The sequence below is a fragment of the Podarcis bocagei genome, assembly GCF_964188305.1.
Source record: "Podarcis bocagei genome assembly, chromosome: 5".
Classification (NCBI taxonomy): Eukaryota; Metazoa; Chordata; class Lepidosauria; order Squamata; family Lacertidae; genus Podarcis; species Podarcis bocagei.
Genome location: NC_138129.1, coordinates 19,838,844 through 19,863,663, shown reverse-complemented (window position 1 = coordinate 19,863,663; position 24,820 = coordinate 19,838,844). Strand labels below are relative to the sequence as shown.

Here is a 24,820-nt window from a genome sequence, read left to right as displayed (position 1 = left end):
TTGCTTTTTTCACTATGTGTTTTTGTCTTTGAATGTTTTATATTGTTTGTAATTTGATTCTATACATATCTTTGAGGATGAAATCCTAAATACACTTGGGAGTAAGTCTTGCTTGTTTCTTGTCTTTATATCCCACTTTTTTCTCCAAGAAGTTCAATATGGCATTGCATGGTTCTCCCCCTCCTTATTTAATCCACACAACAACTCTGTAAAGTAGGCCGGGGTGAGAAGCAGTAACTCGTCCAAGATCACATAATGAGCTTCATGGCTAAGTGGGGATTTGAAACTCTCCCAGGTCCTAAGCCTGACACTCTTATCACACAACAACCAGCTTTCACTAATAGCAAACATGCATAGGATTGCACTGCACATATGTAATTAGAAGTCATTTATTTTTGCCTGTTAGTAGGCATTCTGCTTACATTAGTAATACTCACAATAGTAGTGCAATTAGATAAATGGTATTGCCTGCAAAAAAAGAACCAATTTCAACAAATACAAAGTTGTTAATATTTTCATAGTGACGCTTTGATAAAATAATCTATCATAAGCTAAACTGTTTACATAGTAATGATTTCTGACCTTATGTAGACACTAACAACTATTGCCTACTTAGGTAGGAGCTGGACTAAAGCCAGCCACAGCCAAAACTGTTCAATGGTCAGTTGGACTGGGTGAGCTTGTAAATCTTAAATCAAATGTAGTTTCATTATATCACTTACGAACCAGCCTAAATATACAAGTTGCATGGCAGTGCTTAGCAAAGTTGTTAAGGCCCTATATGGATTACTTTTTCTTTTTATAAGCGTTTCATATTATACCTGAAACATTACAAACTGTTAAAGGAGCAATCTTTAAGTGCTCGATTAAGGTATTTCAGAAATTGCCACAGCAAGCCGAATATAAAAGAACGGGAAACCAAATTCATTCAACTTCATTTCAGGAGCACATATTTATAACAAAAAACTCCTTTGCATAAGCAATATAAAGGTAAAGGGACCCCTGATCATTAGGTCCAGTCATGGCCGACTCTGGGGTTGCGGTGCTCATCTCGCTTTCTTGGCCGAGGGAGCCAGCGTACAGCTTCCGGGTCATGTGGTCAGCATGACTAAGCCGCTTCTGGCAAGCCAGAGCAGCACACAGAAACGCCATTTACCTTCCCGCCAGAGCGGTACCTATTTATCTACTTGCACTTTGATGTGCTTTCAAACTGCTAGGTTGGCAGGAGCAGGGACTGAGCAACGGGATCTCACCCCATCGCAGGGATTCGAACCACTGACCTTCTGATTGGCAAGTCCTAGGCTCTGTAGTTTAACCCACAGCGCCACCCACATCCCATAAGCAAAATAGATTTCTCCTAATTCTCAATCCCATCACTTGCGTATAGTAAAACAAATTATTACTTATTCTGAAAACTATTGTGTCTTCTCCATTCCTCCAGAGTGTCAAGCAGACATAAAAAGAGGTGAGAAAAGGAAGGCAGGTGGAAGAAAACTCAATGAACATTACATGAAATGTAATCAGGCTCTTTTCAAAGCTATCACTATCTGTTTCAGTTTCTTCATATTCATCACCATATTTACAATGGACTTCTAAAAATCCCTAGATTGAACCAGACCTCTACTGTTTGCATCAGTTTATTTCTTGATTTGGTGTATTTCCAGACCCACATCTTTCGCCTGCTGCAGAAGCAAGAGGTACCAGGGGCTGTGTTGTACAAAAGGCTTTGCCACCATGCTGCAAGAGTGATATGCTTGGCAGAATCCCAAACTACATTTCTTGGCCAAATACCTGGAGATGTTCTGTACTCTGCAACATCTGAAAGTACCGTCCCAAAATCAAGCCCAAAGTGTGCTGTGTGGTTTTGTAGTCCAGTCAAATGCAGAAGCAATGTTATCGTCACTTACATTTTTGCCTTTGAATCCTGGGTCCAACATATTTGCAGCAGCGTGACGTATACGGAAACAAAATTATGTAGTTCTGTACTTTCTCTCATTCTCAATCCTTCAATGCATAGAGAAGAGGACAGAAGCAAATCCACCAACTATGTCAACAAGAGAAAGTTCGCAAGCAAAGAAGAAACTAAATCTTTCTTCCTTCTCTTCTGACAATAGCAGTGCCTTCCAAGAGGCAGAAATGCATCTTTGCTTTTCAGGACCAATTTGTCCTCACTGTATAGATAGAAATTGCAATAATCTAATACTGTACATCATCTTACACAAGACTTCCTGTTACAGTTTTAGAAAACATTTTGGTGCAGTAAGTATTTGAAAACTTAGTCTTAATTTTTTTGTCCATTTTAAAAGAAATTATTTCATAATCATTTTTCCCATTTTTCAATCTTTTTGGGGTGTGGAGAATGTGACAGGTTTCTTCCACCTGAAGAAAGAGCTGCGTGGCAGGAGAAATCCCTTGCAAATTGTCTGATCTGTCTCCAAATTTGACTTGGGGGTAGGATTGGGTATTTCTTGAGAGGATTGCTATCCAAAACAGCCAGAATCTGTGTAGACAATCTGCTGAGTCTGAAAGATCTGCATGTGAAAGCCCATCCCTTGAGGAGACTCTGAAACAACTTTACTGGAACATAGTTTTAAGCTGCCATTTATTGTGTAAACAAGCTTCAAAAGCAGTATAAAAAACCCTAAATAAATACATTTCATTACTGGACCTCAGAGACTGAAGTACATAGGTGACTCAAGCAACATACCCAAGCTGCAATGTGCACATAGCTGTTTTAAAAGGACCAATTTGCATTCAAAACAAATGCACCCTGAGGTTAGAGAATTTCACTTCTTCAGTGCAAGACTTCCTCAGGATAATTTCACCTTCAAAACTACAGCAGAGACTATAAGGTCAGAACAGCCTGACTAGGGACTTTTCAACTATTATAGTCATGACTGAGACAACTGGGAAACTATCTGCTATCAGATGGCTACAAATCAACTAAACTGTCAAATTATGCAGTGTGAAGAATTATCTCTTGTGTATCCTAAACCTTCTATCCGTTTCAATGAGTGACCCCACGTTTCAGTATTACAAAACAGGGGGACTTTGTCTCTACTTTCTTGATCCCACTTCCCCTTTGATTTTCTCTGCACCATAAAATTGGCAGGAATTTTTCATCCCAACATTTAGACCAAGCTAATGTAGATAAGGTAGTGGCGTTGTCCTCCCACGTTCATTATGATACAGGAAACCACAAACAGTTGTTAAAGAGAAAAGCAATAATGAACTGACACAACAAAACAAGCACTAGAAAGTATGCAGCTTTAATCTAATACTATTAATTGGACTGAATTTCTTAGGGGGAAACCGTCTGCGGCTCCTGCCGACAGACAACTACTAGACTGTGGGTGTCAGAACATGAAACACTGAATTGCAGACTGTGCTGGCTGGTTAAGAACAGTTTATCACAGCAAGTGCTTTCCTTCCACTACTTCCTGTGTTTATCTGGAAACAAATGTTGTAATAACCTCCCATGGAAAAGCAACATAAAAAGCAGTTCAGTTCTTAACTAGGTTTAAAATCAGTTTATACATAATAGTTGGTATCATCAAAAGGCGGATCCAGAAACATCTGAACAGCATAACTGCATAAATAAGGCCAGAATGCTCTAAATCCTAAATATAGCCATATCATAGCATTACAGATTGATACCTAAAATTGTTTTAGTAAAGCAGAGCCTGTCAGTGTGCTGCACTTCACCACATCTTAAAAGAAGCAGACAAACCTCATCTATTGGAGGTACCCCTCTAGAAATCAACTTATTAAACAGTAAACCAGACACATAGCTTGCATTTTATAATATAAACTTTTCCAGTTTATTCCAATTTAATAAATATGTGTTTCAATCAAGATTACAGCTACAAACTAAAAGACAAACACCAGGACAGAAAATGAGGTTCACTCTTCAAGAATAGCCACATTTTCTCAAATGGGACATTGTAACTGGGACTGCGAGACCACTTTGGATGAATCTCAAATTCTGAACCTAATTGAGCCAATTCGCAGTGATTCAGACCTGGTCTGAAGTGAGTTATTCTGAACCAATCTGGAGCTCAAAATGCTCTCTGAGAAAGCCAAACAGCCTGGTCTCAAAGGCTTGCAAAAAAGGAAAACACTACCACATAAGGAAATTGCCAGGGAGGTGAGGAGGGGACCTACAGTTTACTCAATGGCTACTCCAGCTTCCAATCAAAGGCTTGAATTTCACCCAACCCTTTCTAATCAGAGTGCTCACAGGGATGGGTAGCAAAATGTCAAAAGCAGCTGCTTTTGTTCAGTTTTCTGACTATTAATTAGCAAGAGTTTGGTGGCATATGTTCAGCCTGTCCTTTGTTTATCCATCAGTACGCTACCCAACTTTCTTATTATATATGACAGTATGTTTCCCATCCTGATTCATTTATTCAGCTTGTCTTACCTGAACTACTATAATCTCAACTGGGGAAACTGGTACCTGTTGTTGGCATCTGTCTGTCTCAAGACACAAGGAGTGTGCTTCTGGGGTGAAGTCAAACCAATGAAGAATCACACAGCCTGCCAGGATTGTTTCTCGGGGTTTACTCCTGATGCCTTTCTCACAAATGAGTATAGCCAAGAGGGCAGTGGAGGTTTTTCTTCTCCTAGATGGGCTACCTTACCAGGCTGACAAGCCCCATCTGCCCCTCACTTCCTTCTATAACACATGCTGAAACCACCTTCTTCACCATTTGGCCCACTATTGGTCTTGTCTTCTCAATTCGTCAGAACCTGTCTTTGCATGCAGGGCACGTCCCTGACTCCCTGAGGGTTTGAGACCCATCACCTACCCTCAACTGGCTTAGCCAGCCAGCTGAAACCATTTCCTGGGATGTGGCCATTGTCAAATTATGCAGTAGGAACAAGAATGATCTGTTGCCTACCATGAATCTTCTATCAGTTTCAGAATAGACAAGAGAGAATTATTCTTCATACTGCATAATTTGACACTTTAGTAGATGTTTAGTGATCTAGTACCAGATAGTTTTCCAGTTGCCCCAATTCAGATTATAATAGTTTAGGTAAGCCTAGTCAGAGGAGCACTGCATTTGGGAAGATGTGTCTGTTCCCAGTAACAGGAGCAATTCTGGGTGCAGGGCAACCAGGCTGTACTGTCCCCTTGATACTGGGTTCCTCCACCCTTAGCGGTGGGCTAATGCCCTCCCATTGCTGTGCTCCTCTTTCCAGGAGGGAAGAGGGTAGATAGGAGTCCTGGGAGAGGCTAAGCACCGGCCTTCTCCAACCTCTGTTCCCTGGTTTCAGCACCCACTCCAATGCCGTCCTCCACTCCTGAGCCCAGCATCACCACGGGACTCACGACACTAACAATAATCTTGGGGGTGCAGGAAGAGGAAGCAGCCTCAAGTCCTACTTGCATTTTATTTCCTTTAGTCATACCATTTTAAGCAGTCCACCAGGATTCAATTCACACTTACTTACTGCAGTTGCTTTCCCACAGTTCCAGGAACATGTACAAGAACAAATGCAAAGATAAGAGCTAATGTTATAGTTCATTCACATGTTACTGTTGCCCAGGACAACAAACTCATGGCAAGGAACTACATTAGCTGTTCATGTACACATTCCTGTAACAGCATGGGATTACATTTCAGGAAATAAACTCTCACAGGTAAATGTTTGTTTACAAGCCCCAATTATGAAGAAATATTGGGACTCAATAGGACCAAAACCATAAGATACCAGTGCTGCTGCAGATCAGTGGGCAACAGCTGACAAAAAGGGAGGTTAAGAGACCCCTTCTCCAAGCCTCTTCTTGAGTTACCACACACTTCATCCCTATTTAATTACTGTGTGGCTTGGGTGCTACAAAATACAGCGGTACCTCTGGTTACAGAGGCTTCAGGTTACAGACTCCGCTAACCCAGAAATAGTACCTCGGGTTAAGAACTTTGCTTCAGTATGAGAACAGAAATCGCGCGGCGGCAGCGGGAGGCCCCATTAGCTAAAGTGGTACCTCAGGTTAAGAACAGTTTCAGGTTAAGAACGGACCTCCAGAATGAATTAAGTTCTTAACCTGAGGTACCACTGTAGTTTCCAAAGTCTACAAAAGCAAAACAGTATCTCGCCAGAAGTCATTACAGATAAATATTCTATGCCCTGCTCTAGAATATGCAGCAGTAGGAGTCATTTGAGAAAAAGGCCATTTATTTGCCTATTGCCTAAAAGAATACTTTTGTTACATTGCTTCCTTCTAACTTCGTTGTTTGTTGTAAAGTTTGTTGCAAATTCCATCTTGAAAACATCCTCAATGAATTGGTGCCAATAGTATTCTGGAGAAATGATTAATTACAAGGAATATAATATCTGTGTGAATGAATATGCAAAAATGAATTCTTTAGTTTAAAAGAAAGCAAAGGTATTTATATTCGTTCATAAATATGGAACCCAAACTAGGAAACATTTCAATTAAGCTTTCGAACAGGTGCAATTACATCTCTGTTTAAAATGCATTAACTTGGCAACTTCTTTAAGAGCAACTTCATTCAGAGACACTCAACCATCTGGGCTTCAAACACTGCTTATTTATAAAGGTGACTCAAATATTACTATGCTGCTAAATGGGTTTTCAAATCTGCTTCAGCCAGTCATATCACTTTCTACATACATTGTCAATTTCAGGGTAGTAACAACATATGTGGAACCAGCCTAGATTTCAAACCAAGGTTTCTTGAAAACTAAGGAACCTTAAGGATTGTTAAACAATACTGAATGGGACTATGTCACTATGACAGGAGTTATAATGCAACATGGCCTATTAATATTGCATATTATTTCCTTCACAATTTGGTTGTTAATCTCATTACTTCCCTGATTAACCTTCAGCAGCTTCAAGCAGTATTATCCGTATCTATTTGTTGCCTAATTGTATTGCCAGGATTGGGGTGGGTCTTTTTCTTTTGGTTCCAAGGTTTTGTACACTGGGGTCAGATGGTTGCATTTTTCACTTACTTACAACTCTCTAGGTTGCACTGTATTTGGAAAAATAAAGGTTTTTTATTTAATAAAAAAAACCAAAGGTGGTAACTAGAAGGACATAGCTTGTAGTTATAATCTTTTATACAGTGCCTGAGCTCATATAACATCAGTGGCACCCCTCCTTTACAGCTGGTTTTGTGCAAGCACCTTTGGGAAACAGAAATTCTCTTCTTTGCACCACGTTACTTAGCTCCCAGCAAGTTATCTCTGCCAGCTTTTCGTATAGCCAATGAAAGCCCATTTCCCAAAGAAGGGGTCAGCAAGGTTTACCTCACCTGGGCCGGTTCACTCCAGCAGAGATCCCTTTGCGGGCTGGATTGCATGCGCATGTGAGCCCACAATTTCCAGCGTCTGCATTTGTGCAGACACGATTTCCAGCGCCACGGAAGCGAGTCCCAGTGCCGCACTGGTTTAGCGCAGCGAGTGGGGATTTGCCAAGTGGGCGACTCGGTTCGGGGGCAGCTCGTGGGCTGGTTAAACAATCCCCGTGGGCCACTTGTGGACCATGGGCCTTAGGTTGCCTACCCCTGTCCCAAAGAAACCATTCATCTACACACCACTTGGGTGCAGTACCAATTCTTGAACATTTAAAAGTCTCTTTTCATTATTCAGGGCACATAATACGGACATTTTATGTACAAAATTAATGGTGCTTTGGTTTCAGACTTATCGAGGACATTTTGTGCAAAAGCTTCCAAAAAATCATTGTCCTTACCGAACCTCCCACTTCAGCGAGTATTACGCCTATTATGTGAGGTCACAGCACAGGCATAGGCGAAAGTTCATATCCTCCTAAACAAAACCAAGTGTTAAATAAAATTAAAGTGAGGTAAGCCTTAGAGTTATGGTTGTGACAATTAGTTCTAAAAGCATACTACAGTAGAAAGTGGCACTATTAAAAAAAGTAACTGCTTGGATCAAAAACATAGCACACTAGCCAATCCACATCTGCCAATGCAGCAAAATACTTCGTTGAAAATTAAGCCAAGGAGTTCATCTATAAGCATGCTGAACACTTAAGTATGCAATAAATTGGAATGTTATCAGTCTTATGCCACAGTCCGTTCATTACTAGCCTACATTTTAAGCAAAATCCAAAGTAGTACTTATAGCAGGGTAGCATCTCAACCTATAATTTTTTTTTTTGGGGGGGGGAGATTTCATCGAAACACTCATATACTTTTTCTATACATTAGCATGCCTTTAGTTCTACTTTTCTCCATTGCTGCTCACAGCACTTAAACCTATGCATGCTTAAGTTAATAGCTAACTAATTCCCAATGCTTTCAGAGAAAGCACCAACAGGAAGAATTTGTTGATGGCTATAATCCTATTCAGGCATTTGGGAATAATGGCTGTGGGCTTAAAGTGGGGAGAGGGACGCAAAACCTGTCCCCAATATCCTTGCACACACTGGTTCCACTTCAGAGCTTTCTATATTCAGCACGGAAGTCTGAAGGGGATTCTAAGTGCATTTGGGCAAGCATGCCTAGAATCCTCCCTGGAATTAGAAAGCCTTTACTTGAGAGACTGTCACTTCAGATCTTCATGCTGAACATGCAAAGGATGGATCCCAGTAAGTCCCAGTAAGTCTTCCATAACTCTCTATGTGATGCGGTTGACAGTCCCAGGCAATGAAGGGATAGACCTGCACTATTTCTAAAAGTTAGTCAACTTTGTACATAATGACATACTTGGTCATTAAAATCAAAATAAAGATGTATCTGGAGCACAACAAGGACACATTTCATAGAAACAATCATCTAAGTACAGTCATATTTTAAAATAAGCAGCCTTTTGTCTGTAAGTAGTAAGCAGGCTGTGGTAAACTAGTGCAGTTTTTCTTGTCCTTTCAATGGAAGTTGAAGAATGTCTGATTTCCATAGAGATTTTAAAAGGACAGAAATCTTGCAACTGTTGGAGTACGGTCATCCTAAAGTAAGTTCTAGTGCTGAGGTGACAACCAAGTGATTTCTTTTGGGGACAAGAGGACATTTCCAATTAAAAGGGCTTAGGACTGAAGTTGGAACTGTTAGCATATCTACATGCAGTAGCGCATTTATGTAGCAGGAGCATTATCAACTTAAAGAAAACCACAATCCAAAATCTGTACCACAAAATCTGTACACCTTATGAGTAGATAATGTCTACAGAACTTGCTAATGGCTAAACAACTCTACTGACTTGCGACATGCTTAATTCAACAAGCACTCCTCATGACTTTTTTTCCTACCAAAGAATGCAGAAATGATCGCTGCTATGCATCTGCTTCTACTGCAACTTGCATCACTTACTTATTCTAATATCAGTTCTGGGGACTTAGGCTTAGTTACAGTAGGGCATGGGATCACTGATAGCGTTCCAATACCATCATGAAAATATGAGTTTGAAGCAGGGATTTGAATTAAGTAAGGGAAACAAGGCATTCTGGGAAAGGTTTCCAGGCATAACAGGCAACAGAAGTTTCAGGAAGAAGAATAGCTTCAGATAATGGTGGCACACTCGACAAGCAAACACATATTGCCTGGACTGGCTCCATGAAGCATTCAAGGTAATAGAGGTTTATGTGACACACTGAACTGGGATCATTAACTTTCCTTCTGAAATAACAAAGTTTCTATAGAGTATATCAAGCCTGTTGATCAGCATTCGAAATTTGCCAGGCACATTTTGCACCTGGCTATTGGCCACGTGTGACCAAGTGAAGATACCCAGGCAACATCTGGATGTGCATGCCTGGAGATCCTTGGATGTTGCCTATTTTCAGACACTAACCACACACACATCCTGTAGAATTCTATCTGTGATATTTTATCTGCATAATCAGAATGAATTTCAGGAACCAAAAAGTTGTATTGAAAAATATGACTTTCAAACCGTCCGGCCCCAAAATGGCAACTAGGCATTCCATTTTGGTGACTGTAATCCTAGTTTAAGGATTCATTTGGTGACTTGCTTATTTACCCGAGTTTTTAACACTGCTGTTGATGTAAGCACCGAACAAACCAAGACTGTTCATGAGATTAAATTTAGGTCATCTGCTTACAAGACTCCTCCACTCAAGCCAATCTGTTTTGTTTACAAAGCACTATAGCATATATGATTATGGCATGGTAGCTTTAAAACCATAGGTGAAATTTAAACACATGAGGCAGGATCCAGAAAAAAATTCTTAAGCCCAGGCATCCAAATTGTACCAGCTACAATTGTACTAGTGCCCCAACAACTCATTTTTTTTCTTTGAAAGGATTACTCCTTTGTCTCATCATAACCCACTTCTGAAAACCCACTCAGTTGCAAAAGCGGTTTGTTACACTGCAGGGGACAGGGGCTACTGCTGGATATAAACATCCAAAACCACTTTGGGTTTCTGGAACAATTCATGGTTCTTTGGATATTGGTCACAGACCAAAAGAAATTCAGTCTATGAAACAATAATTTTAATGTGCATTTTTAAAGCCACTCTGAATAGGTAAGCATAACCCCATATAACCTTCACCTTCAGCTACTCCAACCCAAATCACAGTATGCTGTTCTAGTGTTGGAAATTAGCCAGGTGCCAGGAGCATTTTGCAACTGGCAGAAGCCTAATTGCAACCACGTGGAGATCTCTGGATGCCAGGTTGGCAACTGACATATCCATCTGCAGGTAAGCAGAAGAGATTATTCATTGCATTTATATATCACCTTTTCCCTCTCAGTAGTACACGATTCACCCCGCTCCTCAATTAATCCCTAAAACGACCCTGTGAGGTAGCTTAAGAGGCTGTGACTAGCCCAAGGTCACCCAGTGAGCTTCATGACTCAGTGGGAATTTGAACACTGATCTCCCAAGTTCTAGTCCAACACTCTAATCACTACATCACACTGGCTTCCTAAAGCACTTTTGCTATGGGGTAGCTATATAAATTAAGTAGGTAAATAAATATGCAGAAAGCAAAATGCCACTTACGAGAAGGATCTGAAATATTTTCCTTGAAGCTTGAATCTCTTTTATTCTGGATTGTTTTAGTTGATGCTTTAATGTGTGAGATCTTTTCTTTAATATATACAGCAGCGTAGAAATGAAAATAGTAGAATAGTAGTAATAGTAGTAGTAATAAAAATATTACTTTTAAAAAGAATGGTGCCTAGACCATTTGTTTGTGGCAACTGTAACATGGGTTTAAGGTGCAATTTGGTGATTAGGTTATTTATCTGAGTTGCTTACACTGGTTCTACATACAAGAAATATATTGATGTAGGAGTGTGACACTCATTGCACTATGGAACAGTAACATTTTAGGAGACACTGGTGCACCCCCTTAAAGGACCATCTGGATCAGAAATTCATTCTAATAGCCAATATTTACTTTGAAGCTGTCTGGATAAAAGCCACCACCATCCTGCCACAAGTTTAAATTACTTTTCAAACTCATCAATTTCACTCAGCAACACTGCATGCTTCATGAAAAGGCATTTGATTACCATAAAAACATCACTTCAAAACAGAGGATGCACTTGCTACAGTCCTACTGTGTGTATGGGGGGGGGGGGAATCCTCTCCCTCTGTCTGCACATGTATTTTCTGAAAAATATGAATATTAACCATTCACAGTGAAATTAGTTAGAATTACTTATAACTGTGTAAAAGTGAAGTTAGTTTCAGCTATAAAACTTAACTTTGCTTTTATTTTGAAAGACAAAGCAAAATAAGCTTCACTTCTATTTATAGAGGACTCAACCACTAGTTAGAAAGTTTTCTAAGAAATTATGTAATAGAAGCACTATTCCTTCAAAAGTTTTTATTGACAAGCACGTTTGCAAGAGAGATGAGGCTTGTAAAGGAAGCGCCATTTAGGCCAAAAGACTGCAATTTTCAAACTGTCGCTTAATGTTGGAGGGTTTAATCTTTTTGTGCCTTTGACACTACTGGTTACTTCATGTCCCAGGGTTACTGCTCTGCTAGGAAGCCTTTTAAACAGAAACACGTGAACTGTTATTTGGCATACACTTTTAAAGAGGAATTACACTAACTCCAAAGATTCCAGTTGCAAGTTTATTTAAACACTTCCCTTGGAATTTCTGTGACTACCCAACTCTCACAAAACCTTCCAGTTAAATACAGAGGAGGATGGAAGGATGAAAGCTTACACTCAAGCATGGGCTGGGCTCAGGATTCTTGGAACGCAGAAAACCCTATTGGCTTAGGCACTAAAGTATGTTCAGCACCAAGATTATTTTACTTGTGAGCCACAGGTTAGACAATTGCTGATATATCACCTGATTGCCATGTTAAAAGGATGGACTTTGATGAGGGCTTCAAGGCCGACATAACCTACAAAGACCACCTTCCTTTTTTGGTCTAGTCTTCCCATCTTCTGCAGCCTAGCAAACAGAATCCTTTTGACTCACATACATTTCTCACTCATGGCGAGTTCTGGAATTTTCCACTGGCAGCTGACACGCCATCTAGCGGGCATGCATCCTAACTTCTTAACAGAAAAGGAATTAACTGTTTCCTTATGAAGCACTAAGCTGCAGAGCAATCTGTATTACGTATTACTTTTCACGAAGCTATCACACTGATTGCTGTGGAAATTAAAGCCTTGTATTTCCCATCATGTAAAGAGGAAAACATGCAAAGTCTCTTCAAAATGTAGGCAGCTTTGTTATCAGGTCACAAGACACATTTTTCATCCCTTTGAACAGTCCTTTACCTTTGCCAATTATGTACTTGCTTAGACAAATACATGGGTGCAAGCCAAGGGAAAACACCGCCATGAGCACTTTCTGTCAATTCTACCTGTGACTGTTTGTATCACGGGGGTTGTACTGAAGGACACACAACAGATATGAAGATAACTATTGATGCAAATTAAATACTAAGGTAAATAGGTATCTCAAACAGTTGTGACATAAGCAGCGGGGGACAGGGACGGGGAGGGGGACGTGACGTCCACACAGACTTTCTGCTACCTGCCTACAGCAGGGATGGATAACAAGTGTTGGTCCAGATATTTTGGACTACAACTCCCACCATCCCTGACTGTTGGCTGGGACTGATGGGAGCTGAAGTCCACTAACAACTGGAGGGTCTTAGGCTTCTGTGAGATTTTGCACTAAGACAACAAGGCAAGCTGCTGGTCTCTTCATCATTATTATTGGGGGGGGGGTGCAGCACTGTTTAGGAATACATGTACGGAACTGCAATAAGGTGAAGAACCTTGTGTACTGCAGTGCACCCTATTCTAACATATCATTAATCTCTTGTTGTCTACAACTAAAGCCCAGCCTGCGTACTACAATCTCAACCCTGAATTTTCTGGGCAGCTGAAGGCACGCTACTTACAACTTCAGTCTAATATAGTGGTACCTCTGGATACACACACTGCTGGTTGCGTATCCTTTGGGTTACGCATGCGGCAAACCTGCGTGCATGCGCAGAAGTGCTCTATGCGCCGTGCACATGTGCAGAAGTGCTTTACCGCACCACGTGCATGCGCAGAACAGGCACCTCTGGTTGCGAATTCCTCGGGATCCGACCAAAGCTCCGGAACGGATCCCATGTACAACCAGAAGTACCACCGTACTAGTCTGTTAATTCAGGGTTGCTGTGACTGTAATTATTTAACATACATAGCTTTGGGCACTCATGACATGCTAAATAAATGCTTGCTTTAAATTACTGGTTTTTAATTGTTGCCTGCTCTGAAAGTCCATTTAGGGTTAGAGAGCAGGGTGGAAATCCCTGTAAAAGAAGTAAAATACTCAAGAGAACAATTTAGCCATAGGTAAGTACTTTGAACAGGACAGTTAGGCATGAGCTTAAGGCTGCAATTCTATACACTTAGTGGGGCTTAGCTTCCAGGTAACTGTATATAGGATGGAATCGGCAAAAGATCCCTGCACTGCAGAGGGTTGGACTAGATGACCCTTGGGGGTCCCTTCCAACTCTACAATTCTATGATTCTATGAAATGCTGAACTCCCAATCCAAACATGCACAACTTCAAACTGCTTACCTTTGGCTGGTTTGTGCCCTACAAAATTTTATGTTGAACGCTCAGACTTTCATAATTAGCTCTCTGGGTGCTTTACTAAATAGTAATAAAGACAAACTGCAAAAAGTAGCTTGACATTTTTTTAAATGGCCGGGAATCACCTAACCAGCCCCACCAGCAGAAGCCATGTGCAAGAACATCAGCTTGCGCAACAGGGCTTCCTGCTCATATGCCCACCAAAATTGGCTCAAGGGAGGACCCTCAGAATAGCAGGCAGGGAAAGAGGGGAGAGTATTCCAATTGACAAGCTGAAATGCTTGGACACCTAGAGCAACTGGAAGAGTGCAACACTAAATTCTACCCATTGTTGTAAACATTTTACTATACTACTCAATACACTTTCCTAACAAATTTTTGCCCAATGTTGGAAATTAAAGGTTGTTTTCATTCATTTCCATGAAGGAAATGTTTTAGTATCTTACTGATAGACTAAAGATCTATCTATCTCCAGTATTCTATTCCTGATAGTGGTCAGACATACATCCCTGTAAACACGCAAGCAGGGCATGAAAACAATGTCCATCCTCTATTTGCCCCTGACATTTGCTATCATTTAGCTATAAATGGCTAATAACTACTGAGACACCTGTCTTATACAAAGTACTTATTTTGGCTGTAATCACCGCTTAAAGCCACTTTATCCTAACACAGTATTTCTAACAAGAAAGGAACCGGAAACAATTCAGAACACATCAATGTTTCTATGTATATCAATAGGGCATACGGTACCTAGTATAGTACTGTAATGATTTATGACAGCAGAAGAGAGGGTGTAAGAACAAGTAGAAGAAAAATAAAACAAAGCATTATGGAGCCACTATTTCATATGAAAAATTAGAGTAGAAATGCCGGAGGGAAAACCCTAAATGTTAGACCATCAATTGCACAGTGGTACCTCGGGTTACATACACTTCAGGTTACAAACTCCGCTAACCCAGAAATAGTACCTCGGGTTAAGAAATTTGCTTCAGGATGAAAACAGAAATCGTGCTCCAGCGGCGCAGCAGCAGCAGCAGGAGGCCCCATTAGCTAAAGTGGTGCTTCAGATTAAGAACAGTTTCGGTTAAGAACAGACCTCCAGAACGAATTAAGTACTTAACCCGAGGTGCTACTGTATGTTATTTCCCTACTGCTAAGTTGTGGGTACTAAGGACAAATGCAAAACCTAGAAACTATGAGGTACCTAATAAGGGTGTCTAATACTGCAGTGAACTTAAGAAAAGTAGGCATACTTTTCACAGCATAGTAATGACCAATGTAACTTGGGAGCTACAAGATGTCTGACTTCAGAAATCTAACCAGGGGAAAATCACAATGAAAGAGTTATGGTACGCATTCCTCTGTGTATCCCTGGCCTTTATGCTATCAAGTCCCTTGGCTAGGTCTGATGCAAAATTCCCAGTCCAAACTATGGTTTACTGAAGCAGGAATAACTGATGACCTCAAGCACTTCCTTTCTCTCCCCACCCCTTGGCTATAGAAGACACTTCCTGGTTTGTTAAACCAATTTTCCCATGATGTCTGAACTGATCATGAGTTGCAAATTTTCTCTTAGGGAGTGCTTCAGCCAGTTGCATGGGGTAACAAACAAGGAACTCCGGCAACTGGGTATGTGAGGAGAGGAGTACTGTAGAGAGCAAGCATTCAAACTCTCCAGCAAAACAAAGCTTGGATGATTAGGTCAGACAGGAACATTGCACATGCACCCCTGAACAAGCAAGCAATAATACAGTATATTCCCCTCTTGGACAAAGTTGTGGCTGTTTCTTATAAGCACCCATAACCAAGTATTATTGCAAACAGGATAATGGAATGGACAGTTGGATCCAACAAATGTTGTTTTGTGTTTTTATGTCCCGTGGTGACAACAACAAAGAAAAATATAGATCAAGAATCAAACAGGAGAGGAACAGATGAAGACAGGCACATGGACAGTAAAAAGGTTATTGAAAAAGACAAAGAAAACAGAACAAGCTAAAGCGTAAGACATTCACTCACACATAGCTGATTAGTTTCAATACTCTCTGCCTTTCTCCCTTTAAAATACAGTGCAAATCTTCAGGGCTTCAAGCACACTGGCTTGGACACATGACTGAGCAAATCCCAGTAAATTCAAGAAGACTAACAAGTAACTGTGTACAGTACATGATCACACTTTCATACTGCTTAATACTTGTTTAATTATTTTGAAATTACAATACAATTCCATTTTGCAGCTTTTTCTGTTTAATAAATATGGATAGGTTATATTCAGATATGGAAGCTAAAAGCAAAGTATATAAACACCAAATATCATTTGATAACTACACTGATCTGACCATATAAAGTTATTTACTGACAGTGGCTTACTTCAGGGAAGCATGAGGTTGCATTCAGTGGTGGCCTACTATCAGAATAACTTTAAGGCAAAACACACACTTTTCACCAACCCCATACTAATTGCAGCCCTCTACATCATATCCTATTTTGTACCAGAGGGTCCTTCAACCCTCATGATAAACTTTTGAATGGGATAGATGTCTTCACTTGCTGGAGTGTACTGGCAAAAAATCAGGTGCTCTGTCATGTATACAGTTCAAGTAAAATGTTCTTCTAATTTTGGCCTTTCAAGTGAATTGCAGCACAATCCTATTCATGTTTACTTAGATGCAAGTCTTACTGAGTCCCCCAGGTAAGTGTAACTGCAGCCTGACAGCAGATCTTCAAACCTGATACTGAATTTTTTCTGGTTTGGTCTTAATGTCCATTTACAATCCATCGAATAAGAATAAGAATAAGAATAAGAATAAGAATAAGAATAAAACAATGCTGCATTTTACAAGTCAGATCTGCTTGACTATGCATCCCACTACAATGGGTAATAACTCTTAATGTCTCAGGCAGAGGTATTTCCCTGCTCCGATGCAGAAGATTCTTCAACTGGAGAAACAAGGAATTGCATCCACAGCCTTGTGCAAGAAAAAGATGTACACTGCTCTAAACTTTGCCACCAGCAGCCTGCATCATAAAACAAGGCTGTACCCAGGATTTTTACCAAACTGACATACAAACACTGCAAGTTTCAATCCAAATCTTTTTAACTATTCCAGTTAAAAGTACTGTATCTTAAATATCTCAAAGCCACTGCCCACAGCACTCAGATGTGCATATTTCATTCACAACTATCTGAAATGTTCAAGTATTGCTTTGCACTAACTGTAGGCAAAGTAGGGCTCTGCCTACCCATCTCAAATTACAATTAAGAGTTGAGAACAGAAATGTGTGCTCCCCATCCCATTCCAGGTGACTGATGTTGCAAGGAGCCAACAAAGTCCTTGTTAATGAAAGTGTTTCACATACACACACACACTATGCCCAATCCTTTTCCAACGGTTACAGAACTTTCTGCATCAAATGAGAGCACTACAAGAAAATTCATCTTTGTTTTTTTCATCTCCTACACTTTGGGAAGTTCAAAATATTTGGGTTTTACCTGGGGATGGGGCTTTCTGCAGCAACGGTCAATAACTCTTTCTGAATTCCTGTGCATTTATTTTTTTCTTGATGACACCACTCTAATTTGTTTAAAATTACAGAAACCTGCAAAAAATGTGTGCTTCATGACACATTTTCTACTTTCTGCCATTACTAACCGACAACACTTGACTTTAAAATAAGCTGTAGCTGAGTAGTTTTCTGCATGTAGAATAGGCTTCAAGACACCACATGCTGAAACTCAAGTAAAATGGTTTTAGCATTTCGTTTATTAGACATCACAGTAGCATCATGCAATACAGAACTAGGCTATGTAGTATTATCTCTCCTGGGATTTCCAACATTTGTAATTTTAAACATGTATGAAAGTGTTGGGGGGGGGGAATAGAGTCTAAATTGAATTATATCAACTCAAAGTGGGTTTCATGACCTATCAGAATGATTCCTTATCGGTTACTAAACCACTGGAGTAGAACAGTTGTCCAAAATATTCCAGCAAGCAAATATGTCAAATTTACAGTTGGCATATTTATCACAGCTGAAACTTTCTAAATCTTAAAAAAATCAAGCAGAAACGGAATGAAAATGTTTCTCAACATTAAGGGGGGAAAGCACATGTAAGAAAATATTAAGTAGGATGAATTCCTACAGAATCATACAAGTGTGGTGGATATTGTATGAATTAAGTTCAATACAGTATTTCTTTTGACTGTAGAGTACATTAACTGAGATAAAATGCACATCTTTCCTGACAGGTATTTATACTCCTGACACTGAATACACTGTCAACTCTTTAAACAACCATAGTTCAACCTCAACCAGACATACTTGGAAGCTATGGTTCTTTCATTTTTCTAGGATGCTCTGGCTTCATTGCACATTGCAATAAATGTGTTGATCGGTTGCTATCCAACTGCTTCCAGTTCCCATCAAAACACTCTAGAACAAACACAAAATGTTAGTAGACTTATTTTGGTCTTGCTTTTTAAGCAGCTATCTTTTAAATAAGCTTTTAAAGCTTCTGCCTAGTTCTCAGTTCATTTTAGCATCTATCACCAGAGCACATAAAACCACTTTTGTCCAGATGAAGGAAGTGGTGTTTGAGATCCTGGGACAAAAACCTGAATTTAGTACTCTTATAACACAAAGCATGACATCAGGGAGGGAGTTAATAATGTAAATGTAGGTCACACCATACTGCACATGTGGCATTTTTCTTTATCTGACACATTGCCTCCACTAAACATTGAAATTCTGAGAATAAAATTGGCAGGTGCCACAGGATGAATGTGTAGGAGTTGTTTGTTTTCCCCAAGAACTCGAGTTTTTATCTCCTAATTGTCACAGATATCTGCAATACTTCTTCAACAAAAAACAGTGCCTGAGGAAAGGCAATGCATATTTGGAAATTCCTAACAATCTCTATTATCATGAACTGCACCACACAAGAAACAGCCATGCAAGTAATATACATGGCATCCCCAATCACAAATGAGTTGAAGTGTAGTTCCTTTACTCATCATGAAGTTTTATGTTCAAACCTGGAACAAAGTTTAATGTTAAACCTAGAAAAGGCTTAAAGCATCCTCACTGCATTGTAGTTACGTCCCTTTCTTTAAATCACCACCCTGATTTTGGGAAGCAACTTCTTAACTACCATCAGGCTGCTTCAGTGGCACAGACACAATCAACCTCCATTACTTTTAGCAAAAGCTTCAGGGACGTAAGGTGCATCAAGAACGGCAGTGATTTTAGGTACCACATCAGGATGACACTTTTGGTCATCGTTTTCCAGGAAAGCAGATGGAAGTGGCCAGATTCTTTAAATCAATGCTCTCTGCTCTCTTAAATCTTTGCCTGTGCTGCTGTCAGAGCAACTGAGCCTGCAGTGATAGGCCCATTTTCCCAGGCCTATAGAAGGCGCTGTGTGGCAACTCCATTCCGTGCATCTGGGGCCCTCCCCCCCCCTCTCTGCAGCAGCCTTACCCAGTGAAAAGAATGCGCCCCCTACTGACTTGCATGCTCATTTCTCCATTCCACCGACTTGGCTGCGGTGCAGTTTGGGTGGGGGCTGGTATTTTTTTCCTTCGATGGCTACAAACCCCAAGCAACGGTAGTTTTAACACGAAGCCACGCGCTGATTACGCACACGCCTAAGTAAAACTGAACTGGGGATGGGGGAGACGGACAAATACATAAATAGTCACAACACCGGAGTAGAAAGGCACGTTAGAGGGGAAAGTGCCTGGTGGTGGTGTTTGTCTGCGACAGAAGCAGAAGGCAACCTCCTTTTCCCTCCTCTTTGTCTGAAATATAGGTTAGAAGAACTACTGCGCGGGATGGATGCAGTAAACAAGAGTTACGGGGGTGGATGGGTGCCTGTTACTCGCTTGGAGCTGCTACTCTGCTACAGCTACGAATCCCGCCTTTTCCAGTACACCCGACACCTCTAAGTAGGAAAGGGAGGGGGGGTCGCAGAGGAGGCGGCCGTTCTCCATTCATTGCACCGCAGCCTGCTCTAAATTTCCAGCGCCAACTCTGCAGTCGTAAGGGGGCTTTCCTCTCCTTCCCCCCGCGCACCTCCTCTCTTTCCAGCGCACATGCTGGAGGAAAAGGCGAATCTCCGAGCATGCATGCCGGAGCGGACGGGCTGCATTCGCCATCCTCTTGCCCCCACCCCCCCACGCCCGCCCGCCCGGCTCGTTCGTTCCTTCCTTAATCGGTCCACGATGCAGCCCATGCAATCGCGGGCGGGCGCAACATCCATGTGCCGCCTCCCTGCAAGGAACGGGAGGTGAGGTGGGGTAGGGGGGAGAAAGCGAGAGAGCGCGATGCAAACGGAGAGGCGCCCGGAGTTAAGGCGAGCAAGGGAGAGAGAAGCCGGCTACGGAGGCGTCCTCCCGCGCCTTACAACCCGGCCTCGGACGGATGGAGATGAAGAGGAGGAGGAAGAAAGGAGGGAGGGACCGGGAGCGAGTGCTTCTTAGCGGCATGTGCAAAGATGCGAGCATCGGAGGCCGCCGGACCCGGCTGCACCGGAGGAGGAGGAGAAAGAAAGCAGGCGGCGGCGGCGGCGAAGGGAGGGCGAGGGAAGGGAGGGAGGGTTGCGCGGGGCTCCCGCGCGCGCTCAGGCACCTACCTGACTGGGTCTCGCGCTCCCTCCTCAGCAGCGGCGGGCGCTCTTTCCCCCGGCGGCGGCGGCGCTGCTGCTCCTGCTAGCGGCTCCCGGCAGGGCGGGCGGGCGGGCAGCGGAGCCGGCGGTACGGGGGAGACAAAGGGGGCTGGATGGCGGGCTGCGCCGGGGGGGGCCGGCTGCGCGGGGGGCAGGGCGGGGGCTGGGCCCTCAGCGGGGAAGAGGGGACGGCGGCGGCGGCAGCGGCTCCGTCACCGGGGCGAAGGGCGTCGGGCTCCGGGCCGCGGGGAAGGGGAGGGGGGGCTCCCTAGGCGCCCTGCAGACAATACAGCCGGGTCCCTCCTGCCCAGAACCTGCCCTGGCCAAGATGGCGGCCGAGAAAGAGCGGAAGTGACGCGGGGCGCTCATTAGCATATGGGACTCATTGTCCGGCCGGAGAGGAGGGGGACTCGCGGGCACGGGCGCACACGCCCCCCCTTCCTGTGAGGGGCATTGAGCCGGGAGGAGGCCGGACCCCGGCAATGGGACTTGCTTTCCCCCCCCTCAGTCGTGCCCCCCTCCCGGCGTGAGGAGAAGCGGGCCCTTTAAAAAAGTAGGTGGGTGGGTGAGGGGAGCGTGTTACATAACCCCGTCAGAGTGGGGGGATTCTCGCGAGAAAGGCAGCCGGCGGCGGGATCTGCCCCGGCTCCGCTAGGAGGCGCCGCGCCCTGCGGCTGGGGCCGGAGAGAGAGGAACGCGGAGCCGCCCGCTTATCCCTCCGCCGCCCCCAGCCGGCACTACATCCTTCCCCGAGGGGAGGAGGGGAAGGGGGTCACCACGCCGGGGAAGAGGTGGCGCGCGGGAGGGGGAAGAGCCCGGAGTGAGCCCGCGGCCACGTGACTCGGGAGTGAGCCCGCCACGTGACCCCAGCTTCACCTGAGCGAGCATCCTGACACCTCGTGCCGCTAAGCTGCTGGTCACACGCCTTTGCACTAGTGCAAGAGCGAGTGTGAGGAGCAGAGGGTGGCAGAGGCATCCTTGTACCACAGTCTGGCGGCTGCTGTTGGAATAACGCAGCAGAAGCCCTTTGTGTTGTGAGCTACCAGTAGTGTGCCTCACACATCCCAGTAACACCCAGCCAGATTTGTTTCTGCACAATGGTGATCACCCATCAACATGCGGCATGGCACCATCGACGCGCCATCAAGAGAGAACGGGTGAACTGCTGCACATCACATCATGGTGGCATTAACAGATAGCATACCAGTGGTGTTTTTTATTGGACAGGCCTTTATTTCATTAGCATGGGCTACTAAGCATTTACATTACCTAAAATAAAAAAAAAACAGAATGCAGTATAGGATGCTTGGGCAAAAGAGGATCAAGATGTTGCAGCTGATAGCAAAGTGAACAAGAGCCACCCATGTGGTACATCTGCTGAAAAAGCTAACACACTCTTAAGGCTGCATTAACAGATGCATAGCGTGAGAAGTAATAATTACACTCCATTATGCAGTGGTCAGGCCCTGTCAAAGGTACTCTGTCCATTTCTGAACACGGCATTGTAAGAAGGAGGTTCGCAAACTGGAGTATGTCCAGATGAGGCCAACGAAGACAATTAATAGGTCAGGAATTCAGGTCCTATGAGGAGCCACTGAAAAAATCTGAGTATGTTTAAGCTAGAGAAGATAATTTTAAGTAAAGACAGGACAGGATCTAAAGGGCTGTTGTGTAGGTTGGGGAAGACTTGTTCTTGGTTGCTCCCCAAGGCAGGACTAGAACCAATGGGTGAAAATTGCAGAGAACCGTATTTCAGCTAAACCTTAGGAGAAACTTCAAGTCAGTATGAAATATTTGACAGTGGAAAGGCTTTCTCCAGAGATGGTGGTTTGTTTGTCTGGAGGTATTTAAGCAAAGGCAGGACAACCATCTATCAGTGATGTTATGGTTACATCCTGCATCAAGGAGGGGGTTGTGCTAGATAACCACAGTATCCTTCCAATTTTATAATTCTATGACTACACAAGCAACCTAAGCTGTGGCAGCAGTGTATGCACCTCAGCATTTTCTTGAACATTGCGAGAGATCTTGTGGCACACCCGTGGCATCAGGTAATACAATTACGCTGAGTGCAGCAAAATGTTTTGGGCCAATCTTTGGTGACTCCTTGACAGTAACGCTCAATATCACCAAATTAGAGACCAAACATCACAGGGGAAGCCATTCTAAGGACATTTCAACTGTCACAATTTTTAAAAAGCTGCAACAGCGCAGATAGTGCAAGTTAATTTCATTGTACAAAGGTTGTACATTGACAATAAATGTATTATTATTATTATTATTATTATTATTATTATTATTATTATTATTATTAGTGACTACTGCTTTAGTAGCTCCTCACTATGCTGGCAGATGTGCCAGGGGTAATGCAGCTGCATAGCAACAGCTGCAACCATACATTGCATACCACTAGCCTAACAGTAACCATATAATAGCAGTAACAGTCTGATTACTAACTATATAGGACAGTGCAACTGTGACGTAATTGCACTGGGCATGCAATTATGTCAAGCATGCACAACAGCGTGGCTCAAGAGGTGAAAATACTAACCACACACAGCAGTAGCAATAATATGAGCAGAACAATTGGGTTTTAGGCCCAGTTTGGCACATAGACTGCTTTGGCACAGACTGAGGCACTGTTAGTGGGTGGTTCCCTAGACTGGATGGATGGGAGATTGCCTGCTCTTGATAGATTTGCACTTCCTCTGAAGGAGCAGGTACGTAGCTTGAGGGTACTTCTGAATCCTTTGCTGTCGCTTGAGGCTCAGGTAGCCTCCGTGGCACAGAGTGCCTTCCATCACCTTCAGCTGGTGGCCTAGCTGTGCCCACATCTGGGCAGGGTTAGCCTAACTTCTGTGATCTAGGTTCTGGTAATCTCTAGGTTAGATTACTGCAAAGTATTACATGCCTTTGGAGACAGTTCGGGAATTTCAGCTGGTGCAGAATTTGACGGTGAGGTTGCTCACTAGGGCAAGACTGTTAAAGCATATGATGCCAGTCTTGGCGCAACTTCACTGGCTGCCAATTAGTTTCCGGGCCCAATTCAAAGTGCTGGTTTTGAGCTATAAAGGTTTAAACCGCTCAGGACCACAATACCTCAAGGACCGTCTCTCCCCATATGAACCTATCCATCATATGAGACCTTTCTTTGTATGTCTCCTCCACGAGAGAACCAGAGGGTGGCAATACGAGAACAGACCTTTTGTGCAATTGCTCTACATTTGTGGAATGCTCTTCTGGGGGAGGTTCATATGGCACCTTTATTACACATCTCTAGGTGCCAGGTGAAAACTTTCCTCTTCAACTAGGCCTTTGCCTGATGTAATACAGTGGTACCTCGGGTTAAGTACTTAATTCATTCCAGAGGTCCGTTCTTAACCTGAAATTGTTCTTAACCTGAAGCACCATTTTAGCTAATGGAGCCTCCTGCTGCCGCTGTGCCGCCAGAGCACGATTTCTGTTCTCATCCTGAAGCAAAGTTCTTAACCTGAAGCACTATTTCTGGGTTAGCGGAGTCTATGTAATCTGAATCGTATGTAACCCGAGGTACCACTGTAGTCTATGTCCTTTTAAATGTTGAAACAAAACAAAACAAAACAAAACAAAAATTCCTTCCAGTAGCACCTTAGAGACCAACTAAGTTAGTTACAGTGGTACTTCGGGTTACAGATGCTTCAGGTTATAGGCTCCACTAACCCAGAAATAGTACCACGGGTTAAGAACTTTGCTTCAGGATGAAAACAGAAATTGCGCAGCAGCAGCAGCGGGAGGCCCCATTAACTAAAGTGGTACCTCAGGTTAAGAATAGTTTCAGGTTAAGAATGGACCTCCAGAATGAATTAAGTTCTTAACCCGAGGTACCACTGTATTGGTATGAGCTTTCATGTGCATGCACACTTCTTCAGATACACTGAAACAGAATTCACCAGACCCTTATATATAGTGAGAGGGTGGGGAGGGGTATTACTCAGAAGGGTAGTGGGAATGGGTGATTGGCTGATAGTTATGGTAAACCTGTTGACAACTGTTAACGACTGCAATTGGTCTTACAGGAAAAAGCAATGTGTGAGAAGGCTAAAAATAGCTTTATCATGTACAATGAGATAAGAATC

The 24,820-nt window shown here is 42.8% G+C and overlaps 1 protein-coding gene across 7 annotated transcripts in view; it reads right to left on the bottom strand.

Moving 5' to 3' along the window:
* ADNP (activity dependent neuroprotector homeobox) overlaps positions 1-21,356 on the bottom strand; it is a 44,500-nt gene extending 23,144 nt beyond the window's left edge. For 2 of the 7 annotated variants that reach the window (XM_081196037.1, XM_081196039.1), the window contains exons 1-2: positions 20,673-21,356; positions 18,362-18,472 (exon numbers count right to left, since the gene is read on the bottom strand). The gene's annotated coding sequence lies outside the window, so the exon portion shown is untranslated. Of the gene's footprint in view, positions 1-7,732; positions 7,752-18,361; positions 18,473-20,672 lie in introns of those variants that run through there. The other 5 variants (XM_081196035.1, XM_081196036.1, XM_081196042.1 and 2 more) reach the window with 4 other exon arrangements.
* Positions 21,357-24,820: the final 3,464 nt, after the last annotated feature.